At 42.8% G+C, this 8808-nt stretch overlaps 1 protein-coding gene across 1 annotated transcript in view; it reads right to left on the bottom strand.

Moving 5' to 3' along the window:
• The window catches only part of LOC147172185 (uncharacterized), a 37708-nt gene extending 34995 nt beyond the window's left edge, over positions 1 to 2713 (bottom strand). Inside the window, exon 1 of the mRNA XM_086078023.1 lies at positions 2565 to 2713. The gene's annotated coding sequence lies outside the window, so the exon portion shown is untranslated. The remainder of the gene's footprint in view (positions 1 to 2564) is intronic.
• Positions 2714 to 8808: the final 6095 nt, after the last annotated feature.

The raw sequence follows: 8808 nt of genomic DNA, 5'->3' as shown, positions 1-8808 counted from the left end.
CGGTGCCTGGGTGCGGGTGGTCCCCGGGGGCTGGGGGTCGGGGGTTGGGGGGCTGCCGGTTGGTCGGGGGGGGGTCGGGGGGGGGGGGGGCGGCTTTGTTGGGGGGGGCGGTGGTGGGGGTTGCGGGGTGGGGGGGTGCTGGGGGTGGGGGGTGTCTGGGGGATTGGGGGCATGGGGGCGGCTGGGGCTGGGTTGGGGTGGGTGGCGGGGGGTGGATGGGGGGCGGGGGGTGGTGGGGGGGCGGGGGTTGGGGGCCGGTGGGGTGCCTGGTGGGCCTGCAGTGCCCCGTCCTGCTGCGTTGGGCCGGGGGCGCGGGCCGTGTTGGGGCGGGGGGCGCTCCTGCTCCTGGGTTTGCTCTCCGGCCGGTGGCCCTGGTGGGGCCCGGGGGTCGTCCTTTGGCGCTGCCGCGGCCTGGGGGGCCCTGAGGTGTTGCGCTTGCTCTGTTCCGGCGGGGGTCGACGGCTCCCCTCTTTGGTGGAGATTTTCATGCATGCCAGATCCACCACACCAGCATCTACCGAAACTCAGACACAATCTATTTCCTCCTCAGGTTATTGAATCGGTGGAGGCTGGTGTCTCGGATCTCACGCGGCTTCGTCTGTCCTTCCTTCCTTTTCTCGGTCTCTCCGTTGGTCTCTTGAGGCCTCCCTGACTTTATGTTTTTTGGATTTGTTGGGGTCTGGATGTTTCTTGGGCTGGGGAGGAGTTCTGGTGGGGGGTGTCTGGTCGGTGCTGGATTTCACCTTCCTTGGTTTTCTTCGGTCCCCTCGGGTCTCCTGGTGTTCGATTTAGGTGAACGGTATAAGATTTTTTTTTCTAATAGGTTTTCTGGTGAGCTAACAAACACACGCACGCACGCACGCACACACACATACTCACCCACACACACAAAAAAAAAAAAAAAAAAAAAAAAGGTATGTATGTATGTATGTATATATGTGTATATATATATATATATATATATTTAAAAAAAAAAAAAAAAAAAAAAAAGAGCAATGATGATGACATTTCCGAATGAACAATACTGAGCTCTGAAAAAAAAAATAAAAAAAAAAAATAAAAAAAAAATAAATAAAATAATTTAAGCTATAATTATAATTGTGTTCTCTAGGCATTTTTTTTTTAATCTGAATACACAAATTGCCAATAGAATTTTCAGTAATACAGTATATCCGAATACCAATATATATATTAAAAAAATCTAACTTTTCAGCGAAAGGGAAGATCTCAGATGCAGCTGTTATTGTATGGCAGCAGCATTTGAAAAATTACTAATAAAATTGACTCCTGTTTACATTTGCACTTTAGGGCTAGGTCGCAATTTTTCTTACAGTCTACTCAATAAAAAGGAATACATTTTGAAAACTGGGAAAATTTATACCAGACATGTTTTTATATTATATATTTTTTTGCAATAATCTAATCTCGTCTTGTGGGATTTGATTCGTCCCATGCCTAATATCTAAACAGTGTGGGTTTTCTTTCTAACAATCTATAAAAGTTGACATACAAGAATTAAGTTGAGGGTGAAATGGTCCACCAAATCAATTATGCTACATCATTTTGGAACCCTACTACTTTTATGCAGTACTGTATATAAATAAAATGATCACTAGTGTGGGAAAAATTTAAAATTTGTACAGTTTAATTGTTCTTAAGTGTTTAAAAATGTTCAAAATATAAATACTATGTATTTATTTTATCAAAAGTATATTTTTAGTATTTTTAATTAATAGAAATAAAGTTAATAAGTCGTTATTTCACAATTTTTATTGATGGCTCAAGTTTTTATTGCGGTATCATTTCAGTACCGGTATTGAGGCATTTTATAGTATCAAAGTCAAAATCTTGATATAGTGGAAAGCACTAATGTCACGCTTGCAGTAGATTCTATATGAGTAAATGTGAGCGTGAATGCATGTTTGTTTATACATTCCCTGCGATTGACTGGCAACCAGTCCAGGGTGTTACCCCACCTTTCACCCAAAATCAGATGGGATCTAGATAAATTGTATAATGGGTGGGGCATGATGAAAAAACATTTTTCAAGTCAGATCAACTGTCTTTACACTTGCAATGAGAGCTTATCCACCAAGAATATTCAGGACATAAATATAATGATCACACACAGAGACACAATAAGGATAGGGGGGGAAGCTATAAATCATAATGAATTTCGGGCACCACGTGAATATTCTCTTAGCAGTCTCGGCATCACCGGTTTTCTTTAGCTCAGGCGACCGTTAAATAACGGCAAAAAAGAGACAATTAAAAGCAACGTTTAAATGGCAACTAGATGTGCGAGTGCTGTTTATGCGCAGATTATTGGACAACGGGCAATTGCAACGAGTCCGCCTCAAAAATACATTAACCTCGGAGTGGCGGAGGCACAAGCTGACTTTGGGCGAATGAATGTTCCTCTAGTTTTGAAACCCTCCGCCGCGTGTTCGGTTTCTGAGTGACGGCTCGAAAGGCTAACTAGCAAGCTACCTAGCATGCTACCTAGCCAGCTTTGATATCAAACAGCTAAACGATTATCATAAATCCTGTAGTTCGGTGCTTACCGTTCAGGTCCTCCTTCTTGTCATCAATTCCTCCGTTGTCTCACGTACGTCTCGGAGCAGTTGTCTTTTCTTTATTACGTGCCGTTTCTCCTTCAGACTCGAAGATGGACTTCTTACTTGATAATAGCTTCACTGTTGTCAATAATGCCGCGAGGAGACTAGTAGGATACGAAGGAAAAGGGTGGGGGTCAGGGGGTTGTCAAGTCAACTAGACATTGTTCACTGCCAGACGAAACAAACTACTAGCCCACCTTTGTCTGTAATACCTCTACTAGAACACGGCCATCCTCCATTTTCTTTCCCTTACCGGATTTTTTCAGACAATGTACCGCAAATGTATGCGTGGTTCTAAGCAGGACCAATAACAAGGGGAAGAGGAGACGTGGAGAGCCCTCCCCCCTTCGCTCTATGGCGCGAAGCCTCTCCGACTGCTTCCGGTCCTCCACTCCACTGGTGTTCCTTGTGCTGCAGTTTGTCCTACCTCCCTGGTGTTCTGGCTCTACGGTGTGGGTTTGACAGCCTCTAGCACAAGGGCGAAGTCCTCATCGGGGTTTGCGTACGCCCCTAGTGCGTTTACATACTTGAATGTTGGTGTGTTAGTGGCAGAATCACAGTTGGTGCGTCTGCTCCTGTTCTGGACCCTGGTGCCTCCCTGGTCTTCAAAGGGTTAATCGGTCGCCTACCACCATTTTGTGAGCAGGATCCGCTACAAAATGGCGCAGCCTGGCTTGAGAACGAGAAGACCCCATGGGGAACAGCCCCCTAGTGGTGAAAATAGCTCATCATCTCCTGAAAATATCAGGACCATATTATTATTTGATGTTGCAATGCAGATCATCAGGTAAAGGATGATAAAAAGAGAAATATTTAGGATGATAAAATCAGAACATTTATATGGAGTGACCTTGAAATGTATCAATATAAACCAGTCACTGAGGAGCAAAAACAAAACATTTGTGGGAAAAGCACTGTCTGCATGGACACCTGCTGTTAATCCTATATTGTCTCAATGAAATAAGAATGGTTGTCATATGTACACCAAGTGCCAGACAGCAGGCACTTATTAATGTATAAATTATGTTGAGGACCAACTTTTGGAATTGGCTGACAGCTGTTCAGCTGTAAGGGCTATATGGAACTACAGGGTCATAGTTCAAGTCCTGCCGCGAAGGGGGAAAAAAAGGCTAGTTGCTGGAGATGCTAGTTTGCTCCTGGCTACTGAAATGGTGCCCTTGAACGAGGCACTGTTATCCCCACCCCAGCTCATAAGGTGCTGCAGCACTGTTCCCCGGGCACTTTCATTCTGACATATGTGATGTGTCTTATGTGCCTGCAAGTGTTTGATTTGGTTCTCCGTGTAGTGTGCGAGGCAAAATATATGAGAGAGTGGAAGTTAAAATTTCCCTTGAGAGATAATTCAGTATAGGCCTATTGTTAAAAAAAAGAGGATACGCATTACAGAAGGTGGGTGGATAAAATTCAGCATAGAAACATTATTTTGCGGGAAAGGCACAGTGTCTGCATTGGTACCTGCTGGTTATCTAATATGATCTCAACAAGATACAAGGGGTTAGGTTGTTTGCCCAAAATGTCACTCGTTATAGGACCTGATGGTTTTAGGAGCTCCCTTTGTGAGTGGCTCATTTATGTAGTGCTGCAAAGGGGCAGATGGGTGGTGTGTGGTACAAATAGATGTCTCTCAGTTATATAATTTTGTGAATACCTGCAGTTCCCAAACATACTTCAGGAATATTGCACCCAAGGTGATTTTTGAGTGAGGGTCTAGTTTAATAATGCATTATACACCCATCCAGCAGAGGGCACTATGTTGAATAAAAGCTTGTTACTCGTGTTGGTTACTTGGGGGGGTTAATAAAAAAAAAAAAAACAGTGTCACTGTCTTTGTAGTGCTGTTTTTCTATTAAGATTGTTTGGCCTTGTTCAGACTGGCAGCCCAAATCCGATTTTTAGCCCATCCAGATTGAATGTGGATGGCTCTTTTGTATTCTGAACAGTCACAAAATGCATGAAAGACGATTTTTGCGGGACGGATTGAAACCACATGTGGGAGGTAGTTTCATATCCGACAGGATGCATCTCAGTCTGACCAGCTCGAAACACTCAGAACGGATGCGACTGTCCTGACGTCACTCTATGCGTGTAAAACCAATGCGCCCGCGCTGTCAATATCCAATCGGTTTGCTGCCCGGCTGTTTCCTCGCATGCTCTGCAGTCAAGGCCTTGACATCTCCTCTGCCCTGTCGGCTCCAGTCATGCTCAACCGGAAATACAGTGACAGCTTATGTTACTTGCGCTGAAGCCGGTCTCGCTACCCCCATCAGATCTTAACATGCGCAACCGTAAATAGCGAAATAGTGCACGGTCATAGCCATAGATATATATATCGTAATACTACACGTGCTGGCCACCGTCGTTGCTACAGCAACCTGTCAGATGGGTCAATAATGTGGCTCAGTCTGAACAGGGCCAGATCGGATTTGGACACTTGCTAAAAACAGTCTGGACAGAAAACCGGAATCCGATTTGCCTGCAGTCTGAATGCAGCCTTAGTGTCTCAACTAGTCCAGGCTGTACTCAGTCTACTGCCCAAAGACATCTGGGATAGGCTCCAGCACCACCACGACCCTTGTAAGGAATGAGCGGTTCAGTAAATGGATGGATTTTCCTGAGTATCACTGCACCTGTCTGCTAGCCAAACCTTTAATTCAGTTGTACATTCAATGGGACTTCGGTTTAACGGACCCAGAACCAACGGACTCCGGATTTAATGGACATACTTGTCCAATCCACTCCCAAAAAAACTATGTACAGGAGCTATCAAAGTTTGTTAGTCCCAAAATTAGCCACAATTGGCCATTCGGCACGACGGCGCAATTAACAGAGACTGGTCCACGTTTCTGCATTGTGACACTGTTGTTAAAGATATACAGTAAAGTTGAGCAGGCTTACATGCCTATGTGGTGGCCATGTTGGTAAGGGTGACTTTTCCATCAAAAGGCAATGCATGGAGAAACGTGGTAGTCATGTTAGCAAGGCGCTTCTCTAATCTAAAGGTAGCTTCGCTTTATGTACGCAGCTCAAAGGGAGCACGTCGTATATACCTTTTCATATCTATGGTTGTTAGCTGAAGCAAGTTCTTGTCATTTGGTACGTGACATGTCTCTATAGCATGCTATTTTTGGTACAGTATACCTGTACATTTGTTTGTCAAGCCCTTATTTATCAAGTCCAGTAGTAAAATAAGTGAAAAAGGAGGCTAACCAATATTGTGGTTCCAGCAACCAGATACACGCAATTATCCCCCTTTGCCTCCAGGCACTAGCAAGGTTAAGTTTGGATAAATTCGAAAACCTTAGTTTTAAGATTTAGTTTATATTTATTTACAATAATTTAGTACTGTACTGGTCATCTTTAGGCCAATAAAAAAAAATACTTAAATTTAAATGACCGTCTACTAACGGACGACCCCTTCCCTCAATTAGCTAAAAAAAATTAATTCACCATGTAATTGAATTATAATAACCGCTTATCCTGCAGGAATTTTTTTTGCCTCTCTCACAGGTCACAGTCCTGTGTGAAGAACACTGACCCAGGGATGTTGCATCAAAGTGATCCCTCAAATTGATGTGGTTTTCCTGTAGTTGGACTACCCAAGTTGTTGGTGCCTCACCAAGAGTTGGTCTTCAATCATCTGAACCATTATTACCTGTATTATAGCCTTAAGACCGAAATGATGTTTTATCATTCTCAGTAGCTTGTAGTAGCATGAAGACCTGGAACCATTGCTGATTATTGGAGTTTCACCAATCAGTCATGTAAAAATGAATCTACATATCAATTTTCTGTTCACCCTGTTTAGGGATGCACAGACATTGGCGCCTATCCCAGTGAAAAGTGGACCGCACACAGGACTAGTTGCAGGGTGATTAAGAATGGGTCACTCACCGGGAATCAAGCCCGTGACAGCTGGAGTTAAAACAGCCATGGGAACCACCAAAGGTGGGCAGTTCGTCCATCATTTACCAGCGGCCGGTCAGTCAGTCAGTCAGTCAGTCAGTCAGTGTTATTTTAACCGCGCTTCTGTCATCGCTGAATTACAGTTTATCATCGCCATTTTAGGACCGTCAGAGAAAAACGGTTTACAAGGGTAACAGCACACAATTTTATTAATTTAGAATCAGTTTGGACCAATGTACACAAAAAAATAAAAATTCTTATGGTATTAGTACTGGTAGGATTCCTCCTCCTGCTTCTACGCAAACTGCCCCTCGTCTTTGTTTTTTGGGTTCGTGACCGTTCAGTTGAAAATCGCTTCCGGTACTTATACCGTCAGTGTTTCAAAGTTTCCGTCATTCTGCCAGCGAAACGGGAGCGTCAGTGACGGACTGACCACTACACTCGAGATTGCTGTCAGCTGTGGCACTGGTGGGCCCCACTTGATATGAACACTCGGATAAGTGGTATAGAAAATGGAAATCGCATGACATGAACTAATTAAAACATAATGTTTGTTCTACACCTTGAAGTAACCTAACTAAACTAAACCTTTGCCTTACACGTGATCAAATAATTACTGGGCAGTTTAATCATAGAAAAAAGGTTAAGTAACAGTTTATTAATTCTGAGTCGGAATTTTCGAAAGTCTTTACAGAAACTGTGTTTAAAAAAAAGTTATGAGTTTCATCTAGGCCGCTTCAGTGGAGCAATAAAAAGGTAATGCAATGCCCTCACAAGTCAGTAAGAACAGTTGAAATCTCATACTTTCATCCATTTATTGAACGGGACCAACAGTCATACCCTGATGCGCACACTGATCCAACCTGTTCCAGCTTCCGATGCTGGTCATTAGTACAAGTACAGTACGTTATGTACAGTAATTAGACGTAAAGCAACACTAAGGAACTTTCAGTTTACGTTTATTATGGCGACACCATATGGACAAAAGCGGTATTATGTCTGAAGGAAGACCACAATTCCTATGAGGACAAGCGCATTGCGTTGTTTTTTTAGCTCATTCCAGCGAGTGAAATCTGGGCCAATGTTGATCCTTGACTGTCCTTTCATCCGGGGTAGCTTTTGACGTATGCCATTAGGCAGTCAGCACTTTTGTAGTTTTTTGTGTGGCAATGTTCCTACCATCCTCCTCAAAGTGCCAGTAAAAATGATACAGACCCCCTCAGGCCATGGCAAAGGTACCATTCAACTAGTTTTAAGTCTATGTTTCATCAGAAGAGTTATGAAAATATTTTATTAAGGTTGAAAAGTTCCTTAGTGCTACTTTAAAGGGACTTTATTTGTCTGTGATTGGCACTTATGTAATAAGTGTCTATGATGTCAGCACTAAAATTCACCCTCCTGAAAAACTTGGGGTTGTATATCTTAACCAATTTGAGGGCAGGGACTGCTTTCGTGTCATTTATTATTTTTAAAGAAAAACAGATCAGGCATGAGAGAAACGGAAGGTAAGCTGCTCATTCTCTTATGCTAGAGCACACTGAGAAGATATCGCTTGTCGTGATATTTTCAGAGGTTGAAGTTAGCATATGTAGAGAGGGCCACGTAACTTTTGGTGACGATTGAGCGGTTTTCGAACATTTATAAGGTTTGTATGTTCAGTGATTTGGACTGTACAAATATTGTAGAGTCCAGTAACAGTCCCTGCGCTGACATCACAGACAAAGATATGGGGAAGGTGAGGAGGGCATATCCATATTGGAGATGAAAAAGAGCTGTTCCAACATTAGATGGTCACACATTGATCAAATTAAAATGAAAATGCAAGCAAAGTTCCAATTTCCTGATTAAAAATTTAATAAATAAAGTTTTTGAGTGAAAACTGGGCCACGCTGGCCAAATAGTTCCTTTAATAAAACCAGATAATTTCTTTATTCCTTTGTTTAAAAAAAATAAAAATAGCGCTGTTTCTTAACTAATAATACGGAACAACAAATTGTGGTGTTTATTGTGGCAAATAAAATATTAATGGCATTTAACTTCATTTGAACTCATAACTAAGTTGCAAGCTTGGCCACACGAATTTAACACATTTTGGTACCACTGCAGCTAGATTTCATAGTCACCGTATACATAAGGGTGACCCGATTTTCATAATCAAAACCAGGAACTATTTGTCATATTAATCGCTGGGCAATCTGGTAACCGGTGGTTGAGTGATTACATTACCTAATGCTAAATGTTCTCTTGGTTCAACAGTGCTAAAAAA

Source organism: Leptonotus elevatus, chromosome 6, assembly GCF_054856555.1.
Source record: "Leptonotus elevatus isolate MCC_2025b chromosome 6, RoL_Lele_1.0, whole genome shotgun sequence".
NCBI classification, from domain to species: domain Eukaryota; kingdom Metazoa; phylum Chordata; class Actinopteri; order Syngnathiformes; family Syngnathidae; genus Leptonotus; species Leptonotus elevatus.
Note: the sequence above shows the minus strand (reverse complement) of the source record. Positions and strands in the feature narration are given on the sequence as shown.